Genomic DNA, 22,653 nt, shown 5'->3' with positions numbered 1-22,653 from the left:
AAGCATTAATGATTTTTTAAAAATATTTTTCTTTGGGAATACCAAATACCTTTGGAAGTTTGTCAGCTTACTCTAACCAACCAATGGATACTTGCACAGGTACTGAACAAACAGCGTGCTGGAGAAATCTGTACGTTACGTTCAGACACCAGTAAACACAGAGAGTTGCCAAGCCGAGCAAATGTTAGCTTTCCAGTTGAGTGAACAAAAAAAACCAACTGATGTGCTTAATTCAAACTGATTAGGCCATGCTTGAATTTGTACTTTTATGTAACTTCTTTATTAAGGCATTTCTGTTGGCTAACATTTTTAACCCCTACTAGTTTGTTACTTAAATGATGGAAGATAACTGAGATCTGTAAAGAAGGAAGAGAAGTCTAAAAAATCGAGATAAAAAGTCTAGATAAAAAAATCTAGATAAAAATCTAGATAAAAATCTAGATAAAAGTCTTGTCTGCAAAATTATTTAGAAAAGACATCACTTATCTTACCTCTCTCCAGGAAAAAAACATAAAATATGACAGGACATCAAGGAATCAAAGTTCAGTTTCTGGAGGCTGTATATAGACCATGAGTAAAATTATAGAATCATAGAATCATAGAATTGCTCAGGTTGGAAAGGACCTTCAAGATCATCAAGTCCAACCGCAACCTAACCATACTGCTCTAACTCTAACAACCCATCACTAAATCATGTCCCTGAGCACCACATCCAAATGTTTTTTAAACACATTCAGGGATGGTGACTCAACCACCTCCCTGGGGAGCCTGTTCCAGTGCTTCACAACCCTTTCTGTAAAGAAGTTTTTCCTGATATCCAACCTAAACCTGCCCTGGCACAACTTGAGGCCATTTCCCCTTGTCCTGTCACCTGTCACCACTGAGAAGAGAGCAACCCTGCTCTCACTGCAATCACCTTTCAGGTATTTGAAGAGAGCAATGAGGTCTCCCCTCAGCCTCCTCTTCCCCAGACTAAACAGCCCCAGTTCCTTTAGTTCCTCTTCGTAGGGCATATTCTCCAAGCCCTTCACCAGCCTTGTTGCCCTTCTTTGGACCTGCTCCAGCACCTCAATGTCCTTTCTGTACTGAGGCGCCCAAAACTGAACACAGTACTCGAGGTGAGGCCTCACCAGTGCTGAGTACAGGGGCAGGATGACTTCTCTAGTCCTGATCACCACACCATTCCTGATACAAGCCGGGATGCCATGGGCCTTCTTGGCCACCTGGGCACACTGCTGGCTCATATTCAGCCAACTGTCCATCAGCACACCATATTCCAGTCAAGTACTTTGTAGTGTTTCCGTGAATGTCAGGAAGAAAAATCAACTAGGATTCACCTTCTTTGTCTTGACTGTATCCCCTCTTTTTGTGACTGTAAAGAGCCTCACAGTCTCCAGTCCTGATTCTTGTAAGTCAGTGTGAATAAATTCACTGACCATGCCCATGAACATCATCTAGTATACTGAGTTCCATCTTTGATCGCATCGGAAAAATTTTAGATGTCTCAGAGCAGTAACATGAAATTCAAGTAATATTTAATGCTGTCGCCTGGAAGATAACACCAGTTTACAAGACTCTTAGCTCTCTGGAAGTCTTGGCCATGCTAAAAATTTAAGACACTGGAACATTAAATCTTCTGTAGTTCAGATATATCTCAGTTTGAGTTCTTACAAGTTACTCAGTAATATTACTATACTCATTATTTTTATGTTTTCATATAAGTATAGCCCTGTAAAAACAAATGTAACACTCTGAGGAGCTTATATCCAGAATGAAGTGCACAACTATTCAGTGATGTAGTGGAAATACTAAGTCACGGCCTGAAACAGTGATGGAGAACCTGGTGGGAATGCAGGGCCAACGCAGGGGAGCTCAGGTGCATTGTATGCACCTGAGTGACCAGAAGGGGTGGAGCCAGGATCCACCCCTTCCCAGACCTCATCTAAGGGTCGGCAGCAGAGGCAAGGGTATCCTGTTAGAGATCATTTCCAGCTTGAGGCCTTCTGAAGGTAAGCTGTTCCCTCCCCCTTTGTTTTTGTGTCCATGGCTGCTGTATTTGGGCTTGTCCTCATTTGCTGTAGCCTAGGGCTTTGCTACTCTGAGTTTATTGCTGTACTTTCCATCCCGTTATAGCGTTACAGGTGATTAATGCAAAACTCAGTTTGTGGAGCTGGTTATTGGTCTTTAGAGGCTTCCTTTGTCTATTGATGCACTGATACCGTCATAGAAGGCCACTAGGTTGGTCAAGCAGGAGCTTCCAGGAGGATTTGCTCTGTAATCTTTCCTGGCACAGAGGTAAGAAATGTCAGTGACATCCTTTGTGACAAGTGATAGGACACGAGGAAACTATCTCAAGTTGTGGCAGGGTAAGTTTAAATCAGAAATTCTTCCTGATGTCCTCATTGAGAAGGTGGTGAAGTATAGGAACAGGCTGCCTAAGGAAGTGGTTGAGTCTCCACACCTGGAGATATTCAAGAGAAATCATTGCAGGACATGGTTTAGTGATGGAGCTTGGTAGGTTAGTTTAATGGTTGAACTTGATGATACTGAAAGTCTTTTTCAACCTAAATGATTCTATAATTCTATAAATTACAGGCTTGTGGGTTTTTTTTCCTGCTATGGAGTCATTAGTTTTGATGAGGACCATGAAGATGGATAAAATATTTCTATGTATGGTTTAAAATCAGGAAGTCATCTAAATAGAGAAGTAATGAACTAACTGGTCAGCCGGATAAAAAAAATAGAATATGACTTTTGCCAGTTCTTTAGCACAGAAGTGCCCTTACAATGCCCTAATTCATGTGAGAAATGAATATGACATTCAGAATCTCTCAGATGTTGAGAGTATCTTGACTGTGCTGTATCTTTGCCAGCTGCGGATACCTGGTCTTTAATGGTTAGAGTTACAGTTAAATTTAAAAATCTGGGTAAAGGGATGTGTATTATCCCTAGTGTTTGATCTGTAACAGGCGAAATACTCAAACAGTGTTAGTTCAGCTTTGCTCCCCTCTTTGTTAGAATCTGAGGAACAAAATAAATAATTACATTTCTAACATATGCCTGTCAAAGTGAATTTTTATTTTTAGGAATGTTTTGTCAATATTGCAGAGAATTCAGAAGGCTTTCCACTTATTCCTAAAAATAGAATACACTGCATTTACAAATACTTGTTAAGAGACAAAAGGAGTAAATAAATTAAGGAATTGAAGTGGATGGAGTTTTGCCTAACAGTTACAGGATAGACAAAGGAAAAAGGTTTTGAGATATTGAAAACAAGAGGGGAGAATGTGCCCACCTGACACTATTTTGTAACTAGCAGAGGCGAGACATCCTGCCTCTTTGAGGGGTATTTGATATACTTTCAAGTCATTTAATATCTCATTTGAGAGGGAGGAGCATGGAGAATTTCCTTGATCTTGCTCGTGTTGTACTGCCTTAAATGGTGTTATATACCTGCAACTGTAAATGGTGTCAAATATTGGATATTGGAAAAAAATATTCAGCAGGTTGGTTTTGATGACAATTTCATTCATTATTGTACCTGTGGAGATATGAGCTGGTAGGCTTTCCCAGTCTGAAAGGCCACCAAGTGCTATAAATAATGTTAATGCTCATATGTTTCACCACTGTTTATCTTTATTTTTTGTGCCATGAAATAGGGTGATGATCAGGAAAAACAATATTTTATTGAAATCATATGGTTCACAAGGAAAAGCGTTTTTTCCTTGTGACTAGTCTTCTGTCTGCAGTCTGAAGTGACAATACCTCTGTATTCACCTGACAGTTTTGTGGATCAGTTGTTACTTCTGGAAGCAGCTGACATTTTTATTTCTTTCAAAGAGATGAACTGTCATTTACAGTTCTTAAGAGTTATGCCAGTTACTGCTTAAGGAAAACATAAAATGCTTTACTTTGTAGCTGTAGGTACAGAAATGAAAGACTTGCAATATTTCTTCAAGCTTGAACAATTTTTTTCATTCAAAATGAAATGCAAATCCATTGTAATACCACTGCTGATATCTAATATCAAATTTGACTTAGCTCATGAGATTTGTAAATACTTTCCCAAGTATGTGGCTAATGAAAACTGGAATGAGGCTATGTGAGTCTAAGTGTGCGAATATATTTATATATTTAGAAGATCTGTCAGTCAACTTTTCTTGGTAGGGAAGAAGAGAGCTTGATGAAGCTGTCTTCTGTTAAAGATTTCTAACTGGAACTTAGGAAAGCTGTTCTGCAACTTGTGGTTGAGGAAAAAAGATGAAAACACAGTTAATTTTTTGTAAGGACTTATGTTTCCCTGTCTCAATCACCCTTTGGAAGCTAGAGCACTCTGCCAGCTTTGTTATTTAAAGTAATTTCCATTGATCACTATTGAAATGAAGCTTTCTTCTGAAGGTAAAGTTGAACATGAAGATGTTATATGTCAAAAGGCAAGCATACCTTTCCCATAGTCATGGTTTTTATTAGTTAAAATATGGTTTCACTTCTAGTATTTGTACCTTTTTAACTGTGTTTTCTTTCTATATTTCTAAGTCTACCACAAGTTCAAGGAACTGTCAGAGCTTCTATTTGTGGATAACAATGCATTTTCAGTACAAAGTTGGGAACCACAGCTGATCTTGTGGCCAGTGGCCACACCTAAGCAAATTATCTTGAAAGACTGAAGATTGTATCTGTACAGCTACTAAAAAATTTAAGAATTATTACTAGTTTTGTTGACTCTTCCATAATCAAGTCTCTAAGCTGAATAAGACAACAAAATTGAACTGTTTCATAGAATGAAAAATCATAGGTGATACCTCCAAATCAGGATGGACAGTTATTTGCATGGTTTAAAAGCATTTATTATTTTATATTCCACACAGAACTTTTCTTAAGTACACTATGTGGTATTATAGCTGTACAATTCCCCTTCAGGATAGGGAAAAAGAAAACTTTAACTGTACACCAGAGAAACTGAAAAATCAGGTATTTCAAGAGACTAGCATCAGTGCAGCAGAATCTGGATACATTTGTTTGAAAACTACGTAAGAAATTGGTATTGTGGCTTTTGGTATTCAACTGTATTTCTTTTTAAGAAGAAAGAGTCTGGAGAGCAAACTGTCTTTTCATTGTAGTTTCTTTTTTTTATACATGGAGAATATATAAATGAAATTACTTTTTGTTTTCCTAACATGTAAGCCAGCTCCTTAGGTAGTACCATATAGTACTACCTTAGCACATGTGTAAAACAACATTTGAAATGAAACTACAAAGCTGAAAATCTCTTTTGTAGAGTAGCTGGTAGAGTAGATCCTGCTCATGAGCATTGTATTTAATTTGCATTGTTTTTCACCCTGTAGTGGAAGGGAGTCCATAAGATGCTGGAATTCAGACCACACTGTCTGTTTCTATTGTTGCAGAATTCAGTCCTGTGGAGGCAAATGCAGTTGTCATCTTTGCTTTAATATTAGCCAGTGCTCCATAGTGACATTTTAGAGCTGCAGGCGCAGTTTTGAGCTGTGACTGCAAATTGTTTCTTGGCTGGTAAAAAAAAATCATGAGGGAGGTGTTAAAACCATTGTCTGAAGTTAATTTTTGAATGCCTTCCATTTAAAGGCAAGATGCCAATTTCATTTTTTTTTTTCCTGGATTTCCATGATGGAGAGCCGTCTTCTTATGATGACAAAAATCTTCAGCTTTTCCCTGATTTGAAGTTTCCACTGTAAATTTAGGCATGGTGTAGGGTCTCCAGTGTAATGCGAGTTACATACAGACAGTTACCTATTCTTCAAGAAGAGGTCAGATTTACTCACTGATGAACTCTCAGGGAAGAAGAAACTATGCTGAACCTCCCAGGTTTAGCAGATACCTTTAATATTCCCTACCTAAGGTGCTTTTGATACTTACTAAGACCTCAACAGGAGTGACTAGAGTCCACTCTTTGTTCCTGAATATTCTCTGGGAGCAGGAGTGCGCAGTAGGAATAATTGACTATTTAAATTTGATGTTCACAAAAATATCTCATCTGGCTGCTTCACTGCCTTTTCATCTTCTGTATGCTATGTGCTTTCCTAGGCCATAACCTCTGTAGTGCAGTACTGTATTTTTAAAGATCTTTGTCATGTTGTGAATACAGTGAATCTTGGTACTGCCAGAGACCCTAGGAGGGTATTCCAGTCCAAGTGCTAATTATTAGTATACTAATATATTAATAGCTATTAATTATTGTTCCTAATGTGTAGCCGAAGTTAAAAAAAAAAAAATCTAGTGTGTTTTTAAACATTAGGATAAAAATTATGGGTAATGTGTGCAGTTTTTTTAATTTTGGGGCCTTTTAAATAGGAAGGTGCTTTACTTACTAATGCAGTCAGATTAGTTTCTGAAGTAATCTCAGCTTCTTTGCTTTCCCCTTCACTTGCAGACATTACTAGGTTCAGTATGAATCTGTCCACCTAACTGTTCTGTCTGCTAGAAGTGCCCAGTCTAATAAAATTTAATGACTGACATTTACAACAGCATCAGTCTCAAACTGTGTTCTTCCAAAGGTTATATTACTAGCCAGTCCATCCTTTCCCTACTGAAATGCAGTTAGATATCAGTCAATTACAGATATGCCAGTGTAAGAATATGTCAATTGACCTTTCTTGTCTAACTGGTGATCAATCCAGCTTACCAGCCTGTGATATTGTTCAGCAGAAGATTCTTAGGGGGGGAAATGTACTGAGCGAAGTCTGTATTCAGTTTCCCAAAAGCAGTGGTTTAGAGACTGCATCCAGAGCTCTTAATTTAGTCATGATAATAGACTCACTTTACCTTCTTCTAATTCTTGGACTCTTTTTGTTTATTTACTGCTCACATCCTGTAACATTGAATTCCCCTTTAACAATTTTTTTGAGTGAAAAGACTTCAGGCTTTAAATCTGCTTCCAGATCACTTATTTTGCTGCCCCATTCCAGGATGTTGTGAAGAACAGCAGAACAGGATCTGAAAGATCCATCTCAGATCCAATTTGCAAAAGAACAAATGTCAAGACTGGATGACCATGGCTACTAAACTTTTTTGCAGCAGGAACACTTGCAAATATCAAGGCTCTTTTGTGCTAACAGTGGCACAGATTTCTGAGAGAGAGTCTGATGCAAAAAATTGATAGACTAAACCGGATAATTTGTAAAAGGTGGGAGTAATGAAAAAACAGGAGTATGATACTAGATGTCTCTTTGGAAAAAGATTAAAAAGTCACCATTACTGCTTGTATAGCTTTAACAGCACGGTGGTCAATAAATATTTCCTGCTGTTACTTTTGAACCCAGCCCTGATCTTTTGCTTGCTCTTGTCTAGTTATATTGAAAGAGGCACTGAAAACTGTTTTCCATTTTACTCTGTATAATTTAAACTGGTATTTTGGATTAAATGTTTTCTGTTCCACACTGGAGAATCTTATTCAGTTAGGACAGCAGAATGTGGTCAGGCACTGGAACAAGCTGCCCAGGAAAGTGATCATGGCCCCAAGCTGATCAGTGCTCAAGCAGCATTTGGACCAATCATCTTAGGTAAGTGGTTTGACTCTTAAGTTGCCCTGTATGGTGTCAGGAGTTGGGCACAATGATCCTGGTAGGTCTCATCTAACTCAGAATATCCTATAATTCTATTTCAGTCTCCTTGGTTTGTGCTTCCTGCCTTCAGTAATACCTGTTTTTTTTTTTCTAAAAAAATTGTCTTCCAATTTTACTTTAATTTTACTTTAATTTGGGAAATAAGAATCAGACCAACTCACAATTTCCCGAAATACCAATCATATTGTTATTTAGTGGAATAATCCTGTCCTTGTAATTCTCTGTTCTGCATTGTTTTTTTTCCCCACTATTACAAAGTATTGAAATAATGTTTCCATTGAACTATTACCTAAAATCTCTAGTAATAGTCCAAAGCAACAGTCTGTGTACAGTTTGGATTTTTTCCTATGTGCATTTGTCTAATATGAATTTAATCTGCCACTTCTTTGCAAATTCACTCACTTACATGAGGCTTTTCTGAAAAAGTCTCTCTTCTTTATTTCCTTGCATAGTTTAGTGTCATCACTGTTCTTTGTCACCTCAGTATTCTCTCCCCTTTAATTCATTTCTGAATATGCTGAGGAGCTCAGGTCCCAGGACAGAGTCCTCTGGGACATCACTGGCTTTTCTTTTTCTACTCTGTTTCCAGTCTTCTAAACAATTCTTTATCCATCCAAAGACAGTTCCGTGTTGTTTAGTTTAAGAGTCTCCGGTTGAACAGTATTACTTAATGCCTTTTGGAAATGCATGTAGACCATATCAAAGGAATATTCTTTGTCTACATTTTTAATTGCTTTTTCAGAGAAATTAAATTTGTGTGGCATAATTTTTCAATAAAAACAAATTGTGCTGACTTTTCCCTATTAATATTTATTAATATGTCTACTAACACTATTATTAAGGATAGTTTTCACTAACTTGCATATAGTTGTGTGATTTGTTGATTGAGTCTTCTGACCTCTCTGGAATTTTTGAAAAAATATTGACAGTATGTTGGCCTTCTAGTATCAAAACAATTTTATGCAGGAAGCTCTGTTCCACAGTTGGTGCTTCTAAAGGAACTCAAGGTGAAATAGAGAACTTTGGGGTGAACAGCAGTTGCTGATGGCTTATTTATTACAACTTTTGCAAGCTTCTCCCATTATTATTATTTTGGCTTTTCTTTCTGTGCTTTTTTTTACTTAACGTGCTAGCACTGAGTTTTCTGATGAACATTTTCTTGTTTTAGAAGCTGACTCTGTCCTGCTTTTTAGTCTCGATGGCATTCTTCTGGTCCTTTTCAGACTTTCTCTATGTGTAGTACTAGTTTGTACTGAGAATCAAATAAATAGTGGCCATTCCAAGGTATAGGAGGAAGTTAATGGTATGTATGGTAGCTGTAGAACAGAACATAGCAAATAGAAAGAAGGTGCAGAAGAGGGGAGTGTATTTCTTGTGATGGAGCTACTTGATGTGGTTGTATCAGACAATAAGAAAGCATTACCTATACTTTACCAATACAAGATGGGTCATGATACTTTGCGAAAAGGCATACAGGATGTTTGCTGTAGAGCAGAAAATTGAACACAGATATTTAGAGTTCAGGGCTGTCAGACAGCCAAAGCACCAGATGGATCTCTCTTGCTCTTAGGATAAATGCTAATGCTAGGATGATCTTAGGCCCATTAGCAAGTCAGCATTTTTACTAGCACATTAGCTTAATTAATATTACAAATGAACTATGAAGAAAGAAAAATAAAAACAGGGAGATCATTGCCAATGACTTTCAAAGGAGTCTGCGTCCTTCTAAGGGATTTGACTTGTTGCTTCAGGAGGCAATTGTGGAAGAAGAAGAAAAAATGCAAGAAATATTTGGGATGGAAGTACAATGTGCAGGGCTTCTCTTGAGGGGAATTAAAAAAAAAAAAAACAAACAAAATCAGTAACGTGTGAAACTACACAGATGAAAGAACACTTTATTCTGTTGGCTCCGTATTTTAAGGAAGAAATATCCATGTCAATACTTCATTCTGAGGATTTCATATTGCTAAATGCCAATAGTAGAAAAAGACATAGAATGGAGGGAAGGAAGTAGATAACCATAGAACCCTTAGAATTATAAGGAATTTTTAAAGGTCTTCTAGTCCAACTCCCCTGCAGCGAACAGGGACATCCACAGCTAGATCAGATTGCCCAGGGCCTGATTCATACTCACATTCCATGTCTCCAAGGATGAGGTATCAACATGTATCTGGGCAACCTGTTCCAGTACCTCACCACCCTCACTGTAAAAGGCTTTTTCCTTATATCTAATCTAAATCTACCCTCTTTAAACTCAAAACCATTTTCTCATGTTCTAACACCACAAGCCTTGCTAAAAAGTCTACCCCTTTTTTTTCTGTAGCTCCCCTTTAGACACCTGAAAGGCTGCTATTTGGTCTCCTCGGAGCCTTCTCTTTTCCAGACTGAACAGCACCATCTATTTCAGCCTGCATTCATAGGAGAGGTGTTCCATTCCTTGGATCACTTTTGTGGCCTTTCTCTGGACATGCTCCAACAGGTCTATGTCTCTCCTGTACTGAGGACTCTACATCTGGACGTAGTACCTCCAAGTGAGGCCTCACCAGTGCAGAGTAGAGGGGTGGGATCACCTCCCTCACCCTGCAGGCCACACTTCTTTTGATGCAGTCCTGGATATGGTTGGCTTTCTGGACTGTGAGAACACACTGCTGGTTTATGTCCAGCTTCCCATCGACCAGTACCCCCAGGTCTTTCTTGGCAGGGCTGCACTTAGTCTTCCTATCCCCAGCTTGTACATCCTCACCTAAAGTCTGCTTCTTTTTTTTTTTTTGGTGGAGCTGAAGAACATTACTCTGATATGTTTGTTGTATTATGGTGCATTTTAAGAAGATGGAAAATGAGGTTTTTTTTTTATCTGGAGATGTATTACTGCAGACCTGTTTCATAAATATGACTCTAAAATCTAATAATTAAAAGGAGGGACAGGAAGTTTTTTTCCTACTCTTAAGCATTGATTTCTTTGTAACCTCAGACATGTTACTCCATCTTGCGCTGTCTGTAGAAATAATCACAAATGATAATACAACATGAAACACTGTTATAGTAAGTGCTTACAATATTCCAACCTTTAGGTTATTGTTGTCATTAATTCTCAGCATATTTGTCTTTCAGGATGTCTTGTTTCTCTTTATGTTCAGTCTCTTTCCTTTCTTTCTAAGAGAAGCTGTCTGGAGTTACTTTGACTTTTATGTTCTACTTCTCCAGGAAGTAGAAACCACAGTATTTTTTGGATTTACGGTTGTTTCTTATGGGCGTTTCATTTCATTTTGGTATGAATACTATGGGATGTAGTCTATTTTTATAAATGTTTCATTAAAAAATAAAGCGATTTAGACTTGTGTACTGTTATAAATGTTGTTAAATACATTAAACTTTTAGTTTTTTGTAGAAACATTTTAAAATACCTCAGATCAGTTGTTCAGTTTTTGATCTATGGATATTTTCCTTAAGCCCCTCTGAAGATTAGGGGGCATAGAGTACCATGTAGGAAAGAGCAGGAAGCTTTGATACAGCTCACAGATACAGAATTATCTTTAAACCCTTGCTGCTTTTGCCATCTCTACCTCTGCACAGGGCTCTGTAGTGGAGAAAGTAGGGGGGGTGGGGGTGGGGAAGAAGGTACTTCAGGCAGAATGGAGCATATTGAAGATTTATTTCTCATTTCCAATTTTAGAGCAAAAGATACACTTGAACTATACTTCTGAATATTGATTTAAGTTGATACAGTAATTTTAAAATGATCAACTGAAATGCTGTTATTTTGTAATGAAGCCAGCTGAGCTAGTTGTGGATGATGGCTTTTTATCTTTTTTTCACCACTGAATGCAAATCTCTGAAGCTCTTTCTTTCATTTTTGTGCTTAAAGTCTGTTCCTGATTTTTTTTTTGTAGATTTCTAGAACAATTTTATGTTCTACCAACCTTAGTATTCTGCTTTTGTATCTTTAATACCCGTTCTAGATCACTCATCTTCAAGCCATTAGAGGTAAAGAAAATAACTTTCAGTACCCAGCAACATAGCATTACATAATCAGTATTTTTCCCTAGATTTCCTTGTCCTGAGACTTACTATTATCTTTGTCTACTGCCTATCTATGATGATTTCTTATTATACCTCAAGTTTGTTAGATATGGCTCTGGCCTTATGAAAGGGATAGATAAGTACTGTGAAATTTTGGGATGTTCCAGCTTTTTCCAGATAAAAGATAAGACCTTCGCCTCTTTCAGTGTTCAGAATACACATTTCTCTTGAATCTATTCCAGTAATGTAAATATGAGTCAAAAAAAAAAAAAAAACAACCAAAAACAATACTACCTGGAATTGGTGTTTGGAAGTGCAATGGAGGTAAGACAAGTTTTCCCTGTGTGAAATCTTTTCATCTTTGCGAAGTTTTTCCTTGTGTCATGAATTTCCAGTGAAAAGATGAACAGGAACTGATGTAATGTTCCAAATGAAATTGAGTGGACTTCTTTCCTGTTCTTATTTCATGTGCTGTATTAATGGCTTTGCTATTCTGCATACTAAAGACCATTGATAATATGGGAGCTGGAAGTGCGTGAGGCATTGCTTTGCATTCTTAAAACCAAGGTTTTAGGAGAATGACCTAACTACTTCTAAAGTGAAAAACATTAGTGTCGTATCTTATTCTCTGTATCTTCTGATAGCAGTCTCCTGCATTAGATAGGCAGGAGACTGGCTATAATATAGCAACTTTTGTTTCATCAGTTTCTCCTTCCTTCATTTGAAGTACAGAATAAAATATCTAATGTAATTACCATGAGTTAGAAGGGATTTTGCTGCCTGTTTTTTTGGATGAGCTCCCAAGAGAAAAGACTAATATTTAGATTGTCCATGGCTGTTTATCAGGAAAACGTGTTGCATCATTTGTCTGCTGCTTCCAGGTGCTTAAAAAAGCTCAGTGGTTGCTCCCACTGAAACTTGAGTGCTGTCCAAATGTTAAAATAAGTCTCTAAAAAGCTCAGTTCATTATAGAAGGCCATGTCCTATCGGACAAGAACCAAAGTACCCACTGCCCTACTTCATCACTGTCATTGGCATTTCTCTCAGTTTTTCTGGCACAAATCTTTGTAGTGCTATGCGGTGAACCGGACCAAGGGCTGAAAAACACTCTTCTACTGGGTTACTTTGAAACTAAATTTTTCCCTAATTCACTTTAAAGTGCAATACCATAAGTAGTTGAGCCAACACCTGTAAAGGTATACTACACATGTCTAGAAATGAGTGATAGAGATGGGAATATCTTAAGTTGTGCTATTTATGAATGGAAAATTTTATCTCGTTTAGTTAACCAGTGAATCAGGTTACATAAAGCTGTTGTACTACAGAGAAACCGCAGAGGGCATATAGGCATCAATATTTTATATTCATTGAAGTTCAGAGCCTAGAAAATTTCCCCAGAGAAAGGACACACTGTGAAGTCTTTCAAAAAGCTATGCATGATTATGAATAGTTTGTGTTTGATTTTATTCTATTTCTTTCAGCTTCTATTCTTCTCCCATACAAAAAGGATCTTGTTACTTCCTTCCTAATTTTCCACCTGATCAGCATTTTTTAAAAATTATTATTTAAAAAAAAGGTAATTAGATTAAATGCTTGAAAAGTGAAAATATAAAAATATATAAGTATGGCAAGCTGTAAATACTTCATGGTCATGTATAATGGTCCCTTCTCTGACTTCACAAAACAATTTGAAAGAAGAGAAAAAGATTGCAACACTTAGGGAAAAGAGCATAAAGGAATGATCATTTTGAGATCAGATTCTGGTACATTTTATTCCAGCATATGCATAATCCATCAAAGAAGTAACTTCTAATAAAAGAGTTCCTTGGAGCTGTGTAAGTGACTGTGAACTTCTTAACGAGTCATTCTCTTCTGTGATTTGGTTGTGACTGGCCACAAGTTTAATTGTCATCTGCCACTTTTGGGAAATGAATTGGAGACTATTGTGGATTCCTGGTCAGTAGCAATGCATCCTTCAAGATCACACTACAGTTACAGCTGTGACAGCAAACTCAAAAGACAGGCTGTACACCCGCTCCATCCAGTACAGTATCCTGTCCTAAAGGAAGGAGTACTGGCCCTCTGAAAAGAGGGTTCAAACACTATGTTGTTTCTATGGAGGATGATTCTGTCTCAGTTCTGATAGGTGGTAATGATGATATACCTTGATATTTCTAGTAAGACTGTGCTTGTTCTTATTTCTCAAAGCATCCAGCATTCTTCCAGGGCAAGGAGCAGGTGCACTGGCAAGAGGTGATGGAAAGAACTTTCAGTTCAGATTTCTTCACTATACTATGCACCTTCTGTGAATAAATATGACTTCAGTTCCTTAAATCAACAACTTTAACTGAGTGAATTTATTTGAGACTTTTTTAAAGATTCATAGAGCAGAATATTTTCAAGAAAGCCTTATGAAGCAAAATCTGGAGTCATTTCGTGAGGGTTGGTCCCTCTCCATTCATCCTCACTTCTAATTAGTATGGCTAGGGTGTGGCACTAAGCAGATAATCTCTCCCCCCCCAGCAGTACAGCTGCTCTAAATGCTCTTAGTCTTTCAAGTTGTTTTATTTTATCATCCTCATTCCTTAGTTTTGCATACGCTTCATTAGAAAATGTAGTATGTCACTAGTGGAAGGTAAGAGTGGGTTTTCTTTTCTGAGGTAAGAGAACTGATCCTGAAGAAAAATGAGAAGTTGTGATGACATTGGTTCTTCTGCCAGCTGAGGTATGAAATACAAAACCCTTGCTGGAATACTTTTTTTTTTTTCTTCTTCCTTAGTAACCTTTTAAAAATATCAAGGCCAGCTCAAATGGTGGCTTAAGAATACTCAGTGTGGTAAATCTTTATCTAGGTTTTGTTTTTTGTCTTGGCTGTTGCTACACATATATTGAGTAGGAGGTGGAACCAGAAGAGCTCTCCTTGCATGTAGGCACACAAGGAAATGGTTCTAAACATCTGTGTGTAGAGTACTTGTAATGAAGTACAAGCCACTTTACAGCTTTTTTTTTGTTCCTGTTCATCTTTGCCTCTTCACTATACACATGAAACATTGTTTCTCTCCGCCTCTCATGCATCATGTATTCTTTTTGTGCCAAATCTAAAGTTCATGAAGTACTCTGAAATATATCAGACTGGATGGTATGTTGAGAAGTATACCCTTTAAATGCATCCTACTCTTGCAATATATAAGCCAGAGGTGTTCAGTTCTGACAGGTTTCTGGGTGTACTATAAGGACTAGTCATTCTTGCAACATGTACTGATTCTATGTATACTAAATTTCTTTCTTCAGGGTTTTTTGTTATTTGTTTGTTTTCTTTATTCTACTCCATTCCATCTAAGTTCAGAGAGGCAGATTTACCAGATGTTAAAATGAGATTGTAGGATGGAAAATATAAGGCTCTTACTCAGAAATTTCTCAGATCCTAGGACTTTACTGCAACCATTCTGCAAATTTTTCCCTGTACTGTATTAAAAAAAGTTTAAGAGAGTCTAAATATGAACAAATTGAAATTCTTCTCCATAGTGTCATACTCTTGAGTTAGCATGATTAGCCTTAGAGCAAATGAAAGTTTAAACCCCTTATTTTTTAGTATAGACTAAGAGGCTAGGATAACATTAAAAAAAATCACTGAAAATGGAAACAAGAGTTAAAAATAATACAGAGGAAAATGTAACTAACCTTTCTATTGGAATTTCCTGATTTTGAAAGTGGTTTACCAGGGTTGAATCAGACTTCGAAGCTTTTGTGCCTCAGTAAAACTTTGTTTATATATGGTTATAATCAGTCTTTAGATAAATGTCTATAGGAACATAAGAGTACATTCACTCTATTTTTAAATTCATTTTTCCAGATTCTTTTTCTTAAGGCACTTGAATTTTCTCATTAAAATTCTCAGAAATACTCCAAGTAGTATTGCCAAGGTTGAGAGAGATCAGTAGGTCAGAGATTCGGAGACATTAATTATTAGAAGGCCCCCAAAATACCATCAACTGATGGCACCCAACTTTTCTTCTTCTCCCTTCCCCCTCACTCAGAATTTCTTCTTAAACATTAAGAGTAGTGGAAGATTAAGAGCCTCCGCAAAAGAATGCTGGGGGGATTAAGGGGGAATTGGAGCAAAGTGAGTGTGAAGTGAAAAGGTTTTTGTCCACAGCTTGGTGGCTGTGAGGTCTGACCTTAAACATATACTATGTATTTTTTAAGCTAGCACACTGCTGCCTAATCAGCAGTAGATGTTGAAATAAAGCAAACTGAAGAATATCTGTTAGATTCTGGACCTCAAGACACTTGTTATTGATAGAGGTACTTGAAAAAGATTGCTCTTGAGCAGAATTCAACCGACTCATTACTGAGAACTGCTAAAAGACTGTCAGTTCTGGAGGAACGCTGGAGGTGGTTCTAAACACTGCTGAGTAGGAGGGTGGGGAAAAAAAAACCCAAGTGACAAAATGTTTCAAACTTTGTCTTACTATGACTGAGAACAAGCGAAGCTTGACATTCATTTCTTCAAGTAGTATGGCTGAGTTCAGTTCTTTGTTTCATTTAACACTTCTAATATGAAATACTAAGCTGCTGAATGTCAACTTGATGCTCATGACTTAAAACACAGTGTAGAAAACTGACAAGTTTGTTCTAGAGTAACTGGGAGATTTGGATTCCTTGGGGTAAAGATACTTATCACTTCTCTTCTGAGGACAACAAAATTCAAGCAGCTTTTCTCGAATGGGCTTTCCATTTAAATTTAAAATAAATCCTTTTGTATTTCTGTTAAGAGTAAACACTGGGTAATAAGTTTATAGTGCTTCTGTCTCCACAAGGGAATATGTCTGGCAAAGATGGGACCATTTGAAGAAGCTGACTAAAAATAAAATGCTTTACAGTTACATTACTAATGTATAGTGTAACAGATTGAACTGATTTTCCAGTACTGGACATAGTATTTGGTGACATTCTCTTATTCGAAACTTCCTTTAAGAAATTTATTCCATGTATTGAAAGGTCACTTCACCCCTTGCAGCAATAGTAGCAAAGGAAATTCTGTCCATCTTCCTTTATTACTGTTGATACAAGAAAAATGGCTTTGTTCTTTGCTCTGGGATCCTCAGATGTCAGAGTGACCCCTTAGAACAATTAATACCAGGTGTTAATTAGAACAGTCTTTTGGCTGCTTTGATATACTCTGGCTTTAAGATTCTGTTGTCCCATATGTACATACATATCTCCAGTTCCTGTTCCTGAGGATTACAAATTGGTTTTTGGCCACGACTCAGGAGCCAGATCTGAATAATTAAAGCAGAAACTTTAGTGTTTCACATATCAGCCTTTCTATCATCCTTTTGCCCTAACACTGATCTTGAAATATATGAATGGAGTTTGTGTTAATAATTAGGGATTTCAGCCAGGAGTCATGGTGTTTGTCTGGTTTGAGATTTGCTAATAAAGAACAAGGAATGGTTTATTTTTGTCCTTTAACTAAGTTTATTTAAAGCTGCTCACAATATAAAGCCATCCTCATACATTTCCAACCAATATGTATTAGTATATTTTCAGCATAGTTTGGAGAATATTAATTACAAAAATATTAAGTGGGATTCACTTGGACATTTACTTCTTCAAAGCTGTGACTTACTCTTAACTCATTGTGGTTACCTTGGTAGTTAGCACACAGATACTTATAACAACATTCCTTTCTAATTCCAGTCTGTTTAATCGTACTTTCAGTAACTCTGTTTAGTTCCTCTCTCTGTCCTCAGATAATGAAAGTTTTGTACCTGCATTTGGTCATCTGGTTTTTTTTTTTTTTTGCTTTCTTACAGAGATAAGGGGATGTGTCTTGTACTCAATCCTATAAAGACTAGTAATCGTCTTATTTTGGACTTTAGCAGTAGGTCTTCTGATAGACAGAACAGTGTCGAAATATAGCAGTATGAGTTTGTGTCTTCTACCTCTAAGCTGAACCTTTTAGAAGAAATGTCAGTGTGGACTTCAAGCTTTTATGTGGTCCATGAAACAACTGGTGCTAGATACTCTTATCCCACTAGAATTTCTCAATATCAGCTTAAGAATCTGATAACAATCTGCTACTGATCTAAGGAACAATTGCATACCCAGAACAGTTGTAGATAACTTCCCCTTGTGACCCAACCCAGAAAATACCCTAACATAGTTCGTCAGTGGCAATGCACTGCAATTCTAATCTTGAAAAACAAAAGCCATTTCTTCAACCCAATCAGGCACCAATTAAATTCTGTGCAAGCTTTTCAGAGTGTTAAGAGAAAGCCAAGGAGTAGTTTTTTTTCAGCTACTGTCTCATATTTTATCCTGCATGTAATGGAACTGCAATTGCTTCTGTTTGATTTGAAACCACCTGGCAGAGAGTCTGCAAACATAATTTCAGGAATGCTATTGCATCCTGTAGGCAAGGCTCTGGGAATAAAATACCACTGACAAGTGTTTAGACAAGGTTACACTGGTGATGCTCTAATAACAAAGCAAGAAACATCTTCATGTTGTATTCCAAACATGCCAGCTATGTTTTAATGTAAATGCCTTGTGATAACAGGCAGTTGCTGTGTGCCCATGGTGTCTGTTTCTGGTCTGGGAACTGGTGTGCAAAGATCATCATACCACTCTACAGTGTTGCCACTGTACTTTCTGACATTACCTAAAATACAGAACTAATTGATGCACTGTTTGGCTTGGAAAACTGTGGAACTGCTTGAGAATATATTTTAAAAAGGAGATTTCATCTAAATATTTCACCTAAATGCCTTTGCTGCTGTAGAATGAAGGTCACTGGAGAAAAATTGAGCTAGAAAAGCCTACTTTAATCAAAATGCATTTACCAAGACTATAAGACGCACATAAATGCATAAGACCCAGATTTAGTACAAAATAATTTCTTCCTTCTGCATAAGGGAGAACAATGGGGCACAGAGCTTCTCATTCCAACTCTACTACAGACTTAACACAGTGTAGTAATGAGTGTTCAATTTCCCCATGTTTCAATTTTTCACTCTGTATAGATGGAGGTGGAAGGAAGATGTAAGGTATTAAGAGGAAGAATGTTTTCTTCTAGCCTACAGGTTTTGGGACTTTCCTACTTTTTAGAAAACAACATTCTTCTATTACATTGCTCAATAAAAGGACACTAGGTTGTACAGGAAACCCAAAGCTGTATTGTGTACAGCGGTGATCAACAGAAAAGCAGTAAGCATCCACAGTAGTTAAAAGACTTCAATCTTAACCCTTCCATCATGAATGGAATGTTTTTCTGGTAGATTTAATCTTAATGAATGCTCTAAAGAAGGTTTTGGAAAAAGCCCTCAAATCTCCCTCTAAGGCCTTGTAATACCTGCAACTTATGATCATTTCCTGGGAGAAACAGTTGTGACCAGCGGATGATAAGGTCCCCCTTCCCCAGGGGTTAGTGCTGGGGCCTGCACTCTTCAATAGCTTTATTGATGACCAGGATGAGGGCATTGTGTGCACCCTCAGTAAGATTGCAGGTGACACCAAGTTGGCAAGAAGTGTCAATCTGGACAGGCTGGTTTGCTGAGCTAAGTCCAATGGGATGAGGTTCAACAAGACCAAGTGCCAGGTCTTGCACTTCGGCAGCAATAACCCAAGGCAACGCCACAGGTAGAGTGGCTGGAAGACTGTGCAGAGGAAATGGACCTGGGAGTGTTGGTCAATGCTTGGCTGAACATGAGCCAGCAGTGTGCCCAGGTGGTCTAGAAGGCCAGTGGCATCCTGGCTTGTATCAGAGATAGCGTTGCTAGGAGGTGCAGGGAAGTAATTGGCCCACTGTACTCAGCGCTGGTGAGGCTGCACCTTGACTACTGTGTCCAGTTTTGGGCCTCTAACTGCAAGAAAGACATTGAGGCCCTGGAGTGTGTCAAGAGAAGGGCAATGAAGCTGGTGAGGGCTCTGGAGCACGGGCCTTATAAGGAGTGGGTGAGGGAGCTGGGATTGTTCAGTCTAGAGAAGAGGAGGCTCAGGGGAGACCTTATTGCTCTCTATAACTACCTGAAGAGAGGTTGTAGTGAGCTGGGGGTCGGCCTCCTCTCTCTTGTAAGTAGTGACAGGACAAGAGGGAATGGCCTCAAGTTGTGCTGGGGAGATTCAGGCTGGGTGTTAGGAAATTCCTCTTTTCTGAAAGGGTGGTCAGGCACTGTGATGGGCTGCCCACAGAGGTGATTGAGTCGGCGTCCCTGGAGGTGCTCAAGGAACATTTAGACGTTGTGTTGAGGGACATGGTTTAGTGAGAACTGTTTGTTATAGGTAGTCTGTTGGACTGGATGATCTTGTAGGTCTTTTCCAACCTTGGTGATTGTATAAATCACTGGTATGTAGGAGTCCACTGTGTATTGCTCCCACTTAAAATGCATTTCATCTTCAGAAAGATTCTACATAGAAACATTCCTCTTTTACTAAAGAGTCGGTACTTATGGTGTCACTTTTCTTTTTCTTTTCACTTAACACAGGTACTACCAAGCTGATAATACAGATTACAGGGATTCTGAGGGACAAATCCTGGATGCTGGATTTGCAGACTTGCTCTGCTGAAGGGTATTGGTAGCTTCTGAAAACCTTGACAGCAGCCTACTGGGGAAAGACTTTGCACTTTTCTGTGTGTGTTAATCCCCTCTGTGTCCCTCTTCCTCTCCAGTTCCAAGGTAATCTTTGACTTGCAGACCTGGCATATCTTATAGTCACAGTTCATTAGCTTATGTTTGCTAAGCTAGTGCATGCTCTTAAAATTTTGTTATACTGTGCACTCGTGAGTTTTCTAAGTCCTGAGATCCTCAGTGAATCAAATCCCTAGAGGATTGCAATGTCCAAAAGATTTACAATAGTTTTTCATGGGACATGTTCTCAGCAGCCCTGAGGGGGTCATTTGTGCAGACTTCTGAGAAAGAATGCTGTGAGCTGGAGACATTGGTAACAATAAATACATCTGATATATGCAGTGGCTTGTAAGATTTGGGGCTGGTGTCCCTTTCATTTTTCACTGCTGCTTTGTTAGGAAGAGGGTGGGAAGTGGTCAGGTTTCTTTGGCAGAGCAATCTTTTCTGTGTGTGGCTCCCTATTACATATAATCTTCATATGTTATGCATTCCTGCAGCCTTACATGTGGAGCTTATGGCAGAAGAGAGAAGAGAACCTGGCTGGATTGTGCTGCAGCAATTCCCGCCCAATGCTGGGCTTTGGCAAAGCAGCTGGTATAGATTAGAGTAGCTCTTGGAGTCCTTTCATCTGTGGAAGGGCTGGGCTGGCAGAGAACTGGCCCCAGGATAAGAGAAATGTATTGGCTGTTCATGTACCGCATCCCCAGCCTCCTCCTTAGTTACATCTAATGAACAATGGCACAGCTGAGAATGAGGCCACACACAGTCTGGAGAGTTTCTTTTCATAGCTAGATCTTGGGAAATATTTCCTTCCAGTACAGAATTTCATGGCTTTCCTTTGTGCAAGTTGTGAAAATAAACAAATAAACCTAGTCTTGCAGCTGGTATTTTTGTGACACTGTGAAATAAATTTGATTTCCTGGTGCAGTAATATCCCAGAGGCAGTACTCCTTTTAGAGAGCCTTGTAGCAGACACCCTTGTGATATCTGAGCACTTCTGGGTGTGGTTCTTCCGGTCAAGCATCAAATGTCGGGAGTGAATGTATACACTGAAGGTGAGATCATTTTTTTGTTGTTATTGGATGAATAAGACTTTGGCCACCAGAGCTGCCTTGTGGAGTCAGTCTGTGGGATTGGTTGTCAGCCTTGCAACAGTGCCATTCAGGTTTACATGTTATAGTTATCCTACTGCCGAACTGGCATTGGGGTTTATATAACCTGCCTATAACCAGCAGTAGGATTATGGAGCAGAAGGTATTGAAGAAAATCATAGAATGGATGAATGTTGTGCACAGAAAGACACAAGGGTGAGATTTCATGAGAAGCACCCCAAACAAAGGGTGAAAAAAGCAGGGGAAAAATATACATATGCATGTATATTTAATTGCTGACCACAGAATGGAGTATCTCAGCAAAACATCAAAAAGTCCCCAGAGATGAGACAAGGGAGAAAGTGGCACTGTACAGGTACTGTAGGGTGTAAAAGGTAGAACTTTCAGCACCAGGGCTCCATTAGATTAGCTTGAATATCCTCTGAAATCTCAAGCAAAACTATGCAAATACATTACATATACCTGAATGCCAGTGTAGAGCTGTATTCCTTCTCCTATGCGTGTATACCCTGGTCTGGTCACATCTCTTTCCAGAGTGAAAAAACTACAGCAACTACAACATTTAGTCATGTAATGCCTTTGCTGGATGCCTGAAGGAATTTCCAGCTAAGGTAGCTGTGATTTGACCTTCATCTGTTTTTCTTGTCTTAGTGAAAGCCATAATTTTCCAATACTTTCTCATTTTTATTTGTGGTCAGTCCAGCAAAAGGTTGCACCTTCAACTTCCTGTTTTAAAATTATTATTTTAAAATTTGGAAGGTGATGTAGTGTGAGGAACTGAAGCAGGGAACATTTCTCAAGAACATGAAAACCATACTTATTACAAAGAATACAATGTGTAAATGAAATACTTGTTTCAGGAGCCAGTAGGGAATACCCAGGCAATTAAAGAGGATTAGTTTATTCATTTCCAAACACGCATATAGACTAGCTCAAAGCATGAACTTCAGTGAAGCAACTCACTTTAGATCTCAGTTTGCTTCTACAGCAGTTTACTGTTATTTGGTCTCAAAACTGTCGCTGGAAAAATCATATCAGTGCTGTGGTTTAAAATACTTATACATGTGCTTAAGATGAATCTTATGCCAATACCTAACAAACAAATCACATGTGTCATAATTCATTCTATTACTGACACGCTAGCTGCTAGTTGCCTGTTTCTGGATGGCTGAGGGGTTCCTCTCTAGTATTTTTTATATGACATGATAGGGACAGCAGATTCTCCTTGATGCATTTACTGTCTCTTAGGGCTTTATTAAAGCTTTTTCTAGAGCATTTTTAAAGCTGGTG

At 38.3% G+C, this 22,653-nt stretch overlaps 1 long non-coding RNA gene across 1 annotated transcript; it reads left to right on the top strand.

Moving 5' to 3' along the window:
- Positions 1,957-21,125, top strand: LOC110402063. Its single transcript, XR_002440876.1, has 3 exons — positions 1,957-2,009; positions 20,108-20,299; positions 20,749-21,125. It is a non-coding gene; the product is annotated as an uncharacterized LOC110402063 (long non-coding RNA).

Source organism: Numida meleagris, chromosome 6 (assembly GCF_002078875.1).
Source record: "Numida meleagris isolate 19003 breed g44 Domestic line chromosome 6, NumMel1.0, whole genome shotgun sequence".
Lineage (NCBI taxonomy): Eukaryota > Metazoa > Chordata > Aves > Galliformes > Numididae > Numida > Numida meleagris.
Note: the sequence above shows the minus strand (reverse complement) of the source record. Positions and strands in the feature narration are given on the sequence as shown.